Source organism: Malaya genurostris, chromosome 2, assembly GCF_030247185.1.
Source record: "Malaya genurostris strain Urasoe2022 chromosome 2, Malgen_1.1, whole genome shotgun sequence".
Classification (NCBI taxonomy): Eukaryota; Metazoa; Arthropoda; class Insecta; order Diptera; family Culicidae; genus Malaya; species Malaya genurostris.
Genome location: NC_080571.1, coordinates 273,598,387 through 273,614,682, shown reverse-complemented (window position 1 = coordinate 273,614,682; position 16,296 = coordinate 273,598,387).

Below are 16,296 nucleotides of genomic sequence, written 5' to 3'. Positions count from 1 at the left end.
AGCAGCCCGTTTTTTAAGTAATTGAGCTTGAAATTCGCGCGACGCCACCAAACAAACTTCTAAGCTACTTCTAGAATATATTGTACAGCTTCTATTCAGCGAGGAAGTTCACACGGAACTTCTGCTGTACTTTCAAGTTGCCAAAAGTACCACGTGTTTTCTTAAGCAGCGATAAAGTTCACGTGAAACTTGTTCTGTTCTTTCAAGTTCTCAAAAGTTCCGCGTGTACTTTTAAGCAGCAAGAAAGTGGATGTTTGGAGTAATTGTGGATCTTCTGGTTGCTTGGGTTGTTTGTGTGGTAGAATATGTTTGGCGTCAATAGGACATACTTTAGTATAGACGTACTATTAAAATTCTGGACGCGAAGCAGTAAAAGTTGCAAAATTCTCACAATCAATCACCCAAAACGATCGATTATTGATATTCGGAAGTATGAAAGAAGCATGTCAGGTTTATTCGTATTCACGTGCTCCAGTTATGTCTCTGACATTACCCATCCGCTTTTTTTGTAAAACTTACCGGTAAATTCATCTAGTTGACAGACCTTGTTAGTTAGTTGATATATAAACCTACTTTGGGTCTACCAGTCCACCGATAATTGTGGAAAAAAAGTTCCAAAAACGGAACTTATTTCGATTTCTCAACAACGGTTAAACAGATATTTTACAAATCTTGATTCAAATTGGAGCAGCTTTTGTCTGTGTCTGTCAACGATCACAGCGCCATTTCATCCAGATCCGACTTCCAGTTCCGAAATACGGCGATGAGCGTCAAAAGATTCAAATCGTCATTCAAAATGGCAATGCAAAACCGGTACGCGTCGGTATGTGCGGTACGGTAGCAGAACTACCACTACCAGCTTTAATCCGTTCGCAACGTGCTTTGTTCGATTTCGTAATGCGTGTAGGGTTATCACATTTAAATGAATATTGTCGTAAACATGACCTTCCTTTTTATGGTCCGCCTTTTCAAGATTTATCCTGTACAAGAATGGGTGAAAATCTCTTGTTGTACTTATCCCAATAACAAAATTTTGTCCACAATCTATCGGAAATATATTCAGAAACTTGTGAAGTACATGTCATATCAATATCAATATGTCACCATTTCTCTTGAATTTTTGAAGAAATTATAAATAATTTTTGTACACACTTGGTGAGTGGATATTAAAACTCAAACGCTCGGGTAGGGATTTTCAACGAATTTATTTTTTCAAAAAATCATAACTCTTGATCAATTTCGATGCGTCCAGTGTAAAAAAAACAGATTTTCTTCTAGTCCATGCTGACTCATACGGAACCGCAGCGGTCCAAAAACACCGGAGTTATTCCAGATCGCGTTGGACTATGTCTGTTCTGCCGTTAGAAGTTTTTGATACATAAAATTTTATATAAGTATGGGATTAATACGGAAATTGTATAAAATGTGAAGGACTTACTAGAGCTCATAAAATGCAATGTACAATTCCGGTAAATCCAGATTGTGGTCCCATAGAATTGTGCTTGAAATTTGACATGGCATTTCATCTCAGGACTTTTCAAGTTGTTAAAAGACTTTCAAAATTAATTTGGGAACTCCAGTTTAGTTGATCTGCATATTTTCGAGATTTTGATGTAAATTCAAAGTACTTTCCACTTAGAGCTGTTTGATCAACTACTTTTTGCGTCCTTCATAACATACATACTTCTAACGACAGAACAGACATACCCCAACGCGATCTGGAATAACTCCGGAGTTTTTGGACCGCTGCGGTTCCGTATGAGTCAGCATGGACTAAAAGAAAATCTGTTTTTCTTTACACTGGACGCATGAAAATTGGTCAACGGTATCAAGAACTAAGATTTTTTGAAAAAATAAATTCGATGAAAATCCCTACCCGAGCGTTTGAGTGTTAATAATTTATCCTTTAGAATTCTTAGATTGGTTTGCTAATTATTCTTTCAAATTGCTATACAATTTGTATTTTCGAGACAGGTTTGACAAGTAAGTTATGGAAATAAATGCCATATTCACAACTTAAATTTGTTGTGGATTTTTCAATTTAAGAATGAATTTAAACATTTCATTTTTGATTTAATCACTCCTGTCCCCTACACGAACCTGTATTTTTTGTTGTCGTGTGTTCCGCCTTATAATTATACTGTTACAATTATGCAACTAACACACATACAATCAATCAATGAGTACGATCGATTATCAATATTCGGACGAGTGGAAAAAGCATGTCCATTTTTTCGTATTCACGTCATCCATTTATGTCATGCTATCCCTTTCCTGAAATAGAGTGACTCCCTTAATCAAGTAAAATTGTTCCGGACGTTTCGGAATCCAGTTCCGGGAATACCGGAAATAGTGATTAAAATATTAAACTGGAATTTGCATCAAATTCTCATACTACTGATTATCAGAATAGCAATACTACTATACTATATGAAAAAAAATTGATTTTCGGTTGAAACTATGAATTTTGAAAGACTACTCTACTATTTTTCTCATTGGGCTTTTGTCGTGAATACGACGCACTTTACTATGAGGCGCTTTTTCAAAATTCACCCTCTAAGAGAGTGATAAGTTTTTGATCGTGAATATCTCTTATTGCGTCTAACGAATCAACATAATTTCCACTACACACCATCGGAAATACGATCATCAATTTATGATAACATTTTCTTTTTGTGATTATTATCACAAATAATTCAAAATCAAAGTTTTTTGCCGAACATGTCAAAAAATCAATGAAAAAAAACTGATGCGTTTCTCGTACCCGAGCCGACGGTTCTGATGTAGTTGATGTGAGTTTCGTTTCAAACAAGGACAATTACAGCGGCACTCAGCTGTTGATGCTTTGCATTGGAACAAAACACATCGAAAAATAAACCCTTCTTAGTCCACTTAGTGGAATTTTCATATATCTTGAAAAATCACCATCGGGGGGAGTACATGAAATTTTCGAAATCGAAAAAAAAATTTTTTGATGCCAAAAGGCTTAGAATGGCATGAAACGTCGAGATTTAGTGTCATCTCGAAAAAAAAATTTTTGAAAAAATCGACTTTTTTGGACTTAGAAAAAATATCAAAAAGTCCCAGAAAGTTGATCTAAAAAAAAATGTTTTTTCGAGATGACACTAAATTTCGATGTTTCATGCAGTTTTAAGAGTTTCGACATCAAAAAAAATTTTCGATTTTGGAAACTTCATGTTCGATTTTGGAAATTTCATTCAAGATCGAAAATTGTCAAACCTTTACCACCGGGCAGCACCCCTTACGAATGTCCGATTTAGCTCAAATTTTGCATGAAGGCTTTTTTCGAGGTGCTTAAACTTTTGAGCACTAGAGTTTAGCGAAAATAGAGGTGATCCCAAAATGTTGGCACCCTTATATATAAGAGCGATAAAACTTAACGTGTTTTGTCGGTTACGTCACATATACCATCATACCTCCGGAGCCAAAAGTCACAGCCATTTGATCTTCGAACTTGATCAATGGACCGACAGTAGTTTTCAAACGAGCTTAAGTTTGTTAAAATCGAATCAGCCATCTCTGAGAAAATTGAGCGCGTTCAAATATCTTCGAAAAGTGCACACACACAAACACAGACATTTTCCGATCTCGTCGAACTGAGTCGAATGATATATAAAACTATGGGTCTCCGAGGCTCCGTTCGAAAGTCGGTTTTTCCAGCAATTCTAATACCTTTCTATAGAGAAAGACAAAAACCAAATACGAAATGAAATAATCAATATCAAAATAGTGTGTTGCTATTTCATGAGGAAATCTTGACACAAAAATTGCTTCAGTATTGAATCAATCCGCACAGGAAGCAGTTCTGCTGTGGGTCGTTCGCAGTGTGAGTTTTGCTTCAAACAAGAGCGATTGCGCCATCCAGCTACTGGTCGTTTACATTGAAGCAAAATGCCTCGAAAACTGAACAACGGCCGTGAAAATTCCACAAATCAGCCCTTTTAAGGGCTATAAATGTTCACCAAATCACTATTAGAATTACTTATCCGTTGAAATATACAAATGGGCTGTGAAAATAATAAGTTTAGTGAAGATTCACAGTATGATAGACTTCAATTAGAAAATTTTCGCATACTTTTCTCGTTTTTTTCTTCAATTTGAATTTTTGTGTGTAGGTTTGAATGCGTTTGTTGATTTCAGTGTCTGGAATTAGGTTTCGGAACCCAAAACCAGATTTACAGAATCCAGATTAAAAAATTCAGTTCCTCATCCAGGCCAGATTCGAGTTGCAGAGTTCTGAATATGAAACCAAATTTCAGAACTTGACTCTAAGCCTGGGTTTTGGAACCGAAATCTGGATTTGAGATTGTCGTGACTTTTATTCTTCAATTCTGCCATCTTACACACGCCACACAGATGAACACGTCCGTTCACCTCAAATATCTTCATGTGAATGACGCATGCTTTGCTTTTTCTTTTGGATCAGAGCTGTTTGCTGTTGCATAGTTTGTTTATTGTTACTATGGATAAGAGTTTGTAAGTGCTTAGAGCAAATTCAGCAGCTAGAAGTTCTATATGGAAGATCTATAATAGAGCAGAAACTAGAACAAACGTATCCCCAGCAAGCCGTTCTAGTTTTATTTATTCGACCAGTTCTTCTGTCAAATTTGAAACTGGTCTACGATGCCGTTCTATTTTTTGTATATTTGAAACACGAGTAAAACACTGCTGAGGCTGCCAGTTTTTCTTGTTATAAAATTCAGATTTAAATTTTGCAACTGACATAAATTATGTATCTAGAACTAGAACACTCCTGAACATGCCCTTACTCATACCAAATTAAAATCGATTTTTTTTTAAATCGCGAATGATCTTTTCTCTTTCAGTTACACACAAGTTCTCACTTTCGCCCTTTGATTAGGAAAGAGAGAATTATATTCGTCAAGTTTCATATAGCATTTCTGAAGGGCCAACACTAAACTGTTATACAACGAAAGTTGTTATCCCGAAATGTCAAAACTGCATGTCAGTTATAAAAAGCAATGAAGAAAAACAAGGTAAGTGTTGTATGAATTAAGAATGTTTTACTTGTTTTATAATTCCAGGTTTATTCTACTACAGAGATTATAATCTTAATTCTAGACCAGGGCTTTGGAACTAAATTTCGGAAATGAGTTCTGGACAAGAATCTGAATATTGCAACCTGGTACTGAAATTGAGGTCAGAATTCAGTTCCAAAATTTGCTATCCGGAATTCAGTTTCTGTTCTGGAATTTAAGACCGAAATACAAAACTTGAATTTAGATCTGAAATTCAGTTGTATTTCCAGTTTTCGAGTGCCAGACTCCAGTTCAGAATTCGAAATTTGGTCCCAAAACTCAGTTCTATTTCGAATTCTGGATTCTAGAACTTAGTTCCAGAGCTGAATTCTGGATCCGAATTTGAAAACTGAATGCTGGATCATAATTCCTAAACCTAGATTCAGCTGCATACCAGAATCCATGTCCATAGATCTGTGCTAGAATGCAAGTTCAGAATTCAGTGTCGAACCAGAATCGTATACTGGGATTCAGTTCCAGAACACAGATTCAGTGATCGGTTCAACAACCAGTTTTAGAATTCAATTCCCGAGTTCTGGTTTAGAGTTCAGCTTCATAATCTAGAATCATAATAAAGTTCCGGAATTGAAATCTAGCATTCGGCTCCAAAATTCGGTTCCAAAATTCCAGATCCAGAATTCAGGTTCTTCAACATCAAAGAAACTGATTCATGTATTTTATTCGTATTCACGTCATCCGGCTATATCTCATGACATTATCCCATTCGCCTTTTTTCCAAGTATCCTACAGTTGATTACTATTTCCACAATTTTGGTGTTACGACGATTTGAAGAAAGTACATGCAAAAATTTTATTGCCTCTCTGAAAAATTAGTCTTGATTGAGCCAAGTTCCACCAAAATCAGAGCAAGGGAAGCTAAATGGCACCCGTTACTGGAATTGTTTTTATACAACATTTTTTGTGTGATGTGTCTCTACTTACCAGTTGAATAATAATTGTTTTCTTATGGATTTTTTTTTCACTTCGAAATCAGTCTCTTCCTTAATTTCACTTTCTACTTTCCCAAGATGATTCAGTGGACATACTTACCGAAGGATACCTTTAATTGCAGAAGAATATCAGCGATAGCAACGATGGACGGAATTCTGTTTGCAGCCCACGAAATTCAAAGTGAAAATCTCAGCGACGGACACGGTTAGCTCAATAAAAAACTGTTCTTTCGAATAACGGAACAAAACGAAATGTTTTATAATGCATCCATTTTGTGTATTTATCGATTTCTTAGTAAGAGCTACAAAATTTACAAAAGTGGGTAGTATCTACAAATAATTTACAGTATCGGCATCACAATTCAACGCTTCAATTCGTCTTCAACGGGTTTTTCCACTTACACACGTGCTATGATACAATTGAACTTTTGCGGTATTGTTCCTTATTCACTTTTAACATTAGTAGCAGCCTACATGCGTGGATAGAGTATCCTAAAATTCGAAGATAAGCGGACTCGCCGGTATAACAAATATCGTAAACAATTTCTTTTAGTTTTTGATTTTCGATTACATACATTTTTATACAGTTTAATTTAGAACAACTTTCCTAAACGAATAATTTTGAACTAGAAACAAATACTACCGACTAGATCACAATCGAATCCTGACAACCGAAATGGTGGCTTGTAACTTTCTGTCAAATCTGTTTTCCAACTTCGTTTCATTTTCTGGCAACCGATTCAGCCTACTGCGCACCAGGGGAAACCGAGGATCAGAAATACGGAAACGCTCGGTTTTATTTTCATTTCACGCCAATCAGGAGTTTGCAAAATTAGCATTACTCCATTTTTGAGGGCGATTGCATTAATACATTTTTCTGATCGTCAATTTCCCTTCAAGTGAGTGATTTATTTGGTCGACTTTCGGCAGATTGGCTGGAAGATTTTATCTTGGTTTTTGCATTTTTTTTTTCGCAAACTCGGTTCCTCCCGTGACCACTCTCTGGGGCTATCGGGGTCTTTTTTCTGTGTGGTCTTACGTGGGTGGTCGAAATTTTTCCTTCCTCAGGGAAGTGACAGTGTGTGCGCGTTTAGTTTATTTTTCTTTTTTGTTTGTTTTTTTTTTTGGTACAGATTTGTTCCTACTTTTTACAGTCATAAAAATTATTGTTTTTTACTTCCTTTTTCGCAACAGAGACACACACACATAACTACACCAATACTAGCTCACTTCTGTCTGGGACTGCGACTGTTTGCACTTAAAACTATCTATTTACATGTTGGCTCCTCTCGAGATAGGATTTTATTACCATGTTTATACATTAAATCTTCTTCGCTTCGAATCGAGCACTTTTTCCTGCTTTGCCTGTCCCGCCGTCTAGTGTCGTCGTTTGCTTCCCTATTTTATGGTTTATTATTTCTACTTTGCTCGTTTTTAGATAATTTTAAGATAAATTATATAATGTATAATAGATCACATTTTAGTCAAACAGTCGTGGCTGAGGTTTTCTTGTTACTCTTCGCTACATTCTACCACGTGAGCGGCTGCGCTCGTTTCGGCGCGTTTCCCTCTCCCTCTATCTCTCTTTCTCTCTCTTTCTCTTACTTTCTGCACAACTCAACCCAACTTTTGCCCCACTAAACTGTTCCCACTTTCGATGCTGTGTGTGTGTATTTTTTTTCCTCCCGTTCCGTGGCTCTGTTTTCGTGAAACATGTTTCGAAGGCATGTGCTGTCTTCTAAATATTTCGTATTTTATCTCTTTGGTTCCGCGCTCTTGGCTCTTGGAGGATGCTGGCTTGGCTCATCTATCTATCGCAGGTTGTGACGGCAGGCTCTCCGAAAACAACCGAAGCGAAATCACTGTTCCACCACCGGCACACCAGCAATCGGTGCTGTGGCATGGTCCCTGCTCTAGGTTCACCCCGCCATCACCATCAATTGGACAACCGTCCCGTCCCTCGATCGACCCAGCACCCAGACTTATGGCCGTCGGGGGAAAAGGCAAAAATTTCATAATGCATAAAAAATATCGCACACCATGCCACTCACCACCCGCAGCCACCCGCCGCGCAGCCAGCGAGGATTACAAACACGAAATGTGTGCTGAACACTCTCTTTTGGGGGCCAGGGGACGACCTCTGGTCTCGGAACAAGACCACAAACGGTTGAGGAACGTAGGGTTGGGAGTTGGAGAGGGCGGCAACTTCATGTGCACTGTAATTGTTTTAAAGCCGGCTAAGGCCCTTTGGCAGGGCAGCTCGCTATACCGACTCTGTTGGGCCCCTTCCTGCCCAAGTGTCCGGTTCCAGGTCGACGTCAGTTTCATATTTGCCAATGCCAACGGAACAACCGTACGCGGGAGCATCAGCGGGCAGTGGCGGGTTATTGTTTGCGTTTGCTGCTGATGGTCCCGGTGCGGCGGCGGGTGCGGCAGTGACTGCGGCGGCCGTTACTTGTTGCATTCTCAAGAGTAGAACTGGAAGCTTCCACTGGCCGGGAGTAGGAGGAGCAGGAGAAGGACTTAAGCTAGGAAGCGAAACGATAACAACTCTTGGGCGCATGGGGTCGGAGATCTATCACCGCAGTGACCCCCGGGAAAGCTTTATGCTGTCTATTTTCTCGTTATTTTTTTTTGTTTTGTGTTTTTTTTTGTGGAGAACGTGAGGCTGGGTGATAAGAACCTAGTAGGCATACGGCATATGATGATAGGCATGAAATGAAAGGTTTCACGACGGCCGAGGGAACTGATATACATTCCGGAGCTGTCGCAGAAACTGTTGCGGATAATGCCACAGGTAATTGAAAAATTTCGTAGGCCGATGACCCGACCGGTATTATCTAAGGTTGAAATTCTGATGTTCATTTAGCAGAGTTTAGTTCAATGTGACAGACTAAACTGATGAATGACTTTCTTATTGTGAACAGAGCTTTCTGAGGCTAATAAAATGACGAATGCAACGAAACAGATCATGTAAGACATCACTTGCTTGCGAGGAATTTTGGCAGCCGGCTGAAACCTATCTGGATATTGGCAGCTGTCAAAATTGTGAGGGCAGAATTGTGTCGTTCTCTTTGTGGTCATTGGAGATGGTAGTTTTTTTTCTAGTGTTCAACCCGAAACCCGACGTGAACCCGAACCCGACCGGGTTCGATTCGGGTTCTGATTCAGAAACAAATATTTTTATTCGGGTTTGGATCGGGTACGGGCAAAGATTTTTATTTTTAGTCGGTTCCAGTTGGGTTTGGTTTTCAGAATTTTTATACCTAACCGTCTCTACTGAACATGTATTTCAAATTCACCATTCTTCCATTTCTTCTGTCTGATGTATGTCTTACCAATCTTGCTTGTGCGAACACGAATAGGAAAAGAATCTTGCGTCGTGATAAGAATTACTTTATTTCTGGTTTATTATCTTATAAATTGTTATTCGAAACTGTTTTTTCGGACAATTTTCCAAGCGTAATTGCTCTTCATAAAGCTTCTAAGGGAAAAACCAAACAGGAAGGGCACTTGCCGTGTCGAGTTGAGCTCAAACGGCTCTACTAGTTTTGTATGGCACCAATCTGGCTGAAGAAGAATCTGTTATGGCCGCTAGGCGAAATTTTTCACTGGAAACAATTGTTACATTGTAGCTAGACTGTTGCCGGAATTCTGACAGTATACCACCGAAAATATCTGGCAGATATAGTAACGTCCGGGGCAAAATGTGACCGCCGTTGTACAAGTAAGCAGTTTTTGTAGTGACAACAGCTATAATTTTCCTTGCTGATTACTACTGTATGAAATTATCAAAACGTTGTCACGGTAGTTTTAAGGGAAGGAGTTTGGTCTAAATGATTAAAAAAATCATCATTTTTGCGAATTTTTTTCAAAACTATCGTTCAACAGAATAAATTCAAATATTTTGTATAATGAAAAGCATCATTCGAACAACATTTTGTAATTTTTTCGTGGAAAAATATTGAGAAATAAGTCGGCATTTTTGAGGACGCTTCTTAAAAATCATGATTTGCGGTGTCCACTGTTTCTCAGCGCAGACTAGTCAGAAGTGAACAAATCAAAGCAGCAAAGTTAGAGTAGAAGTTTTTCTAGACCCCAACGTTTCTGTTTGATTTTTTTTAAATATTTTTAATTTTTGGTGGTTGTTTAAATTCAAAAGTACGATTTTGCTCGAAAAAATCGAAAAAATTTTATTGCTGTAAAACCTTCCCATAGTAACAAACAACGAAAATGAAAACGTTGGGGTGGGGGCGGGTATAGCGTGATGGGTAAGTCGATGCCTTTCACGCAGCCCGCCTGGGTTCGATTCCCAACCCCGCACGATCAGAAAGTTTTTCTGTCCCGAAGAGGTGAATGACATTAATGTTAAACATTTATGTTGTCGAAATACCGGTATCTGGTTGTTCACTGCCAGTGCTGTAAAACTTCATTCAATTCAATTGAAACTGAATGTGGAACACATTGATCTTTCTAATGCAGTAAACTTCACTCTCTGACACACACAATGTTCGCTGACAGCCCGAACGGGCAGCATTCAGTTCATCACTCGTTTCTCTTCAATCGAGGCTCAGTTTAACCACCGTCAGTTGATCTCTTGAAATGTCAAAATATCTCTTTCAATAGTGTGAGAGCGGCCTTCAAATGGGGTTCATGTAAACATTCAAATTGGTTCAAGATAATAGATAAAAGACAAACCAGATAGCTGAAATATCAATCACAGAATACACATAAATTAATTGTTTCCTTCTTTAGTTTTCATTTTTAATACTTTACTCCATTTATAATTCTATTCGTTCGAATTTGCTTACTACCAAGAGCGAAGGCGTTGAACCAGGTAGATTACTTGGCACTCGAAACTGAGCAAACAAAACTTCAAATGACTAGGTACGATTAATCAACTGACGATGAATTCCGGGATCTTCACTTGAAAATGGCAGCAAAAGTCAAATGAATTAGTAGGGATATGCTGACTGTCAGCGGCCATAAATTTCATTTTCATCTTATATTATTCGATTGAAAATGAAATTTTACCGGACTGTCCACTGTTACGTTAGTATTATAACGAAATAGTGTTTTCATAGTGTAATCCAAAAAGAAACCTATCTGTTCTTTTCTAAGATCATTTAATTGTAAAACAAATTATTGAATTGATATTCCTGCAGTATAAATGTTTTGATTTCATCTGCGAGTAATGTATTTTCGAACAGATCATATCAATGTAATTAAAATCGCTTAGCGCTCAGGAATTGCTGCTAAAGTGACGTGATAGTTTTTGTGTTTTCTTGAAAGTGCATATCTAATATTAGGCTCATCAACAACATTCTTGAAAACGAAATTAGAATTGCTCCTCCAGTGAGTCTATATTGCTAGTGGAGTAAAAAATTTCTTAATACACCCAAACCTCCGTTTACGAACACTTTTTTTTACGTTACCTTTTTTTACGTAACACTTTTTACGAACCAAATCCCAAATAACGTAAACTTTTTTTACGAATCAACTTCGTAAAAAGAGGTTTTTGCATCCAATGAAAACAACTTCCGGTTCCATGGAAATTACTACAACATGGGTATTTTCGGAACGGGATTGATGAGTAGATGACGGAAAACGATGTTTGAGGTGGTTTGGAAATTCAAGATGGCGACTTCCGGTTTGACGATATTGTTTGAAAACATTTACAATATGGGTATTTTCGGGACGAGTTTGATGAGTATATACCGGGAAATTATGATTGAAAGCGCTTCAAAAATCAAAATGGTGAGTTCAGTTGTATCGGTATTCTTTGACGATCATTACAATATGATTATAAATCGTTTAAAAAAAGTTATGCTTCTGACAAAGGTTTTTACTGCTAATCATTATTGTTTGAATATTGTACTATATTTTCGAAATGACCATAACAAGTAGACGTCTGCACAGCTATAATAATTTTATATTGTTATAGTTATATTGTATGCTTTCAATATTTCATTGAACAACTGGAAGTCTCAATCTAATATTTGGAAGCAACCACAAACATTAAAATTTGGTTTCAAATCAATGACCGTGTTCTCCAATTTTTTTTTATTTTCAGTGTTACACTTATAATTTCAGTTGTTTTAGTGTACGTGATAAAGTCGAAAAAAGTACTGTTACTCTCATCACGACACATTTGTTTTTATTTAAACTTGTCAAAATCTAATGTCAACTGGCCCGTCGGAATATGATTTAACATTTTGTAAGCAATTGAGAACAAGGGATATTATTTGGCTCAAGTGGAGACAACCACATGATACTGATTTTCTAACATTTATGAGCAATTCCAGAAATAAATAGCAGATAAACTGACAGGATCGACTTTCTCCGAATCGGATGAAACAATGTACATCTCTTCAGTATGTCAATCTTTTCTTCCTGATAGAAAAACCTTTTCGACTCAATATTAGTTTTTAGAATGTCGAAATTTAAAACCGTAACTAACCACTTCAAACGTCGTTTTCCGTCATCTACTCATCAATCCTTTTCCGAAAATACCCAATATTGTAAGGGTTTTTAAGGAATATCGACAAACCGGAAGACGCCACCTTGGATTTACAAACCACTTCAAACATCGTTTTTCGTCAACTACTCATCAATTCTGGTCCGAAAATACCCACATTATACAAAACTTATTTTACGAAGTAAAAATAACGTAAACTTTTTTTATGAACTACCTCCATTTACGAACCCCCGTTTAGTTCGTAAATGGTGGTTTCGGTGTACCCTGTGAATATTTAGCTTATTATATGTTATTGCGTATCTCTATCAACTGCGAGTTTAGTGTTAAACCAACAAGCAGCTACTTGGGCAAAAATTCGTTCAAATTGAGAACGATTAGCTGCCCATCAAACAGTTTCAAGCCGCAATGTAGTGTTTCGAACCAAGATATCGTAGGTTCAAACAAAATATGCTTGATTAAACTAGAGCTTGGTTGTTCCAAAAATATATTAATTGCTTCAAAGAAACTTTGTTGTATAACATCAGAATTATGTTGTCACTAAATCAATAAAACTATTTATAAGAATTCCCGGTGGTCGAAAAAAAAAGCAAAAATAGAACATTAAATTTACCGCACGGAACGATCGGAATTAGCTCTGCGCCTAATTCGTATTACTGTACTGTTTTTAAACAAGTTGATTTTAACAACAAAATTTCCAAAATAACTATGAAATTAGGTAGAATTGAGAATTAACTTAGCTGAAAAAAACTCTTATGTTTAGAGAATGTGTTTAGTTGGCGAATACCCTGGACAAAAACCAGCAATATTTCAATACAACAAGAAATTTTCATTGACAACTAATTTTGTTATTAAAATCAGAAAACAGAACAGAAAAAAAATTGGTTTTATTAACAAGTTTATTAGCCAAAAACTCATGAGAAGTGTCAAAGTAAAACAATTCATTAAAAAGCTAAAAAGGACAGTCTTGTCGAAACTGCTTGCAAATTGTTTTGATGTTTTTCACAAGGGTTTTTTGATATGTCCATATATAAATTTCTAAACCGATATGTAAATTTTTGAATTTGTGTATTAATGTTTTTACGCGGAACAGTGAAGTGAGTTTCGAATGTTGCACTCTAATTGTATATGTCAAATGATGCTTTTTGTATCTTCCAACCTTCCGGACAACGCCGTCCGGTGTACTGCTTGTATTCGGTTTTTATTTTCCGAGTGCTCAAAGTTTTCAGTGAGAAGGTCGATTTCGCGAAGTCGAATGAAGAAAACAGCGATTTAGAAGAAAAATTTTCGAAAAAGAAGTTTATGTTTCGTTTATGTCTTTTTATCCAATACAACATCGTATTTATACTGGCAATACTGGGAATATAGAAAAGACATTAGTAGTCATTACGGTGTTAACGTTTCTTCGGTGAAAATGCGCCATATAGCTGCAAATAGCAAAAGCCAATTCAACCAATTATGTTGGTTGAAAACAACGTTTTATTTCTCTAATTCAACTAAAAAATTAGTTGAATGGAAATTGAGTGTGCCTTAGCTAAGAAATGACAGCACGTTGAATTGGTGAGTTCAACTAAAAAAATAGCCATATCAACAAATATTTTATTATTATTAAGGGAATGAGAATTAAAAAATCTAAATTAGCAAAAGTAAGATTTTTTCAGTTGTCTCAAAAAATAACTAACTAAAATCAGATAATCAACTAATTTTTCCACCAAAATGCTGATTTTAGTCTTTCCGTGCGGTGACGTGAATGTACATATCTCTTGATTCTCAAACATGAAATTCATTGAATGACTCATGGTTTAAAATTATGACATATATTTAGCAAACAAACTTAACTTATCAGACACGTAAAGTTACTTGTTTCGATACTTCAAAATATTGCATCAGAATTCAATATGGACACAACCGTTCATTTCAAAGATTCGCTCAAAATGTGATAGTTCTACCGAAGGAGCTAGTTCTGTTGAACCGTACTTTTGTTCTTCTGAAACTTTGTAAGTCTCTACACAAATAATATGAGAATATCAAATTACATTTTGTAGTTAACAGATTCAATAGCAGTGAGTACTTTTTGCATGTATTTATATCATTAGTCAATCTCTTTTGTATACAGTTTCAATGGCCGCAATGGCCGTGTATGCAACTTCTACCAGATTCTTCAAATTCTGGTTTTTAAGTTCATTTGTATTATAAATACCCGGGTTGGTGGTTCAATGCATACGGCGCTGGTCTTACAAGCCAGTTGACGTATGTTCGAGTCCCGACCTGGAAGGATTCATAGTGTGAGTAGGATCGTAGTACTAGCGATGCAATGATTCTGTACGCTAAGAATCGGCTGCGAAGTCTGTTGAAACAGAAAGGCCAAATTTCACAAAAGGAATGTAATGCCAAGATTTTGCTATGCATTATAAAGAACTCCAGCTCACTCATACTTCGGGAAGAACTAGTTCTTTTGGGAATCGTAATTCAAATCAACTGATAAAATATATTTTTTCTTCACTAGAACATGTCGGTCTTTACATTTTAACTTTTTTTTTTAAGTGTGTAGCCCAGTTGAACGCTCACTACTCCCCTTATGAGTGCGATCAATTTTTGTGAGTTTTGTGTTATAACTTTACTCTCACATCAGAGTGTCTGACAAAATACGAGAACAAGAGCTGCGTAAAAGGTAATAGTCGTACTCTAGAGCAGCTATAGGTATTTAAAAAGTCGAAAGGGTTCGATTGTTGATAAAAAAGTACAAAAAGACCAAAAAAAAGGTTGAAATGTTTCATGAACTTGAAAAAGCAGGAGTGACATCCAGAAAAAAAACACGAAATATAGAGAAACACAGTAGATATAAGGAATAATTCAACTGTGCGCCTGCGTATAGTCATGGTTCAACTTGTCGGAAGTAAAATGCATGTGAGATTGCAAACTTTACTTAGCGAATCCCATATAAAATCCTGCCTAAGCTGAGCGGAGAAGAAAAACGATCGCATTTGGTCGAAAACGGTTTGCTCAGATGGAACAACTTTTTTTGGCATGGGCTTGAGTGAAGCGAACCTGTTTGGGAAACAGTGTCCATTTTTTCCACTATCATACATCAAAATACAAATGAATATATATGATTTAACATCTTATTAGATGCACATAGATGGAACGTCGAAGCTCACGCAAATTTACGTGGAAGAACATTTAATATTGTGTCTAAAACTTTATACATGAAATTCATTGAAATAAAAAAAAGAATACTAAGAGCAACCGTCGCGACTTGAACCGAGAATCATTGGATCGCAAGTACGTCTGTTAATCGACTGAGCCACAGAAGCATGCATCTGCTTGGCTGGTAAAAGGTGCATTTAAATTCATACATTGGCACCTGCCAGCAGAATGCAAGTTACAGTCGAAACCAGTAAAATTCAAGCTCATCTAACATTAAGTCATTACAAATGAGATTTTCCGTCATTTGACAAATTAGGTCTTTATGAATTACATCGTATAAGGGATTAAGTCACCTGTAAAATTCAAATTTTTTTGGTGTGGCTTCTCAGAGGGGGAATTTTGTTGCTCTAAAAATTCTTCCATGAATTTGAATGCAGCAAAAACCATCAACCCGCAATCATCAATGCAAACCTTATTGAAAGTATGCTCGGCTCTGGTGGCGACACAGAAAGAAATTATGAATTTTACAGGTGACATAATTCTACAAACGATACAATTCATAACTACTTAACTTCTCAAATGACGCAATATTCCATTCGTACAGAAATTTACTGGCTCCGAGTGTAATTTGCACTCGGCTAGCAAGTGAGACTGTATGAACTTA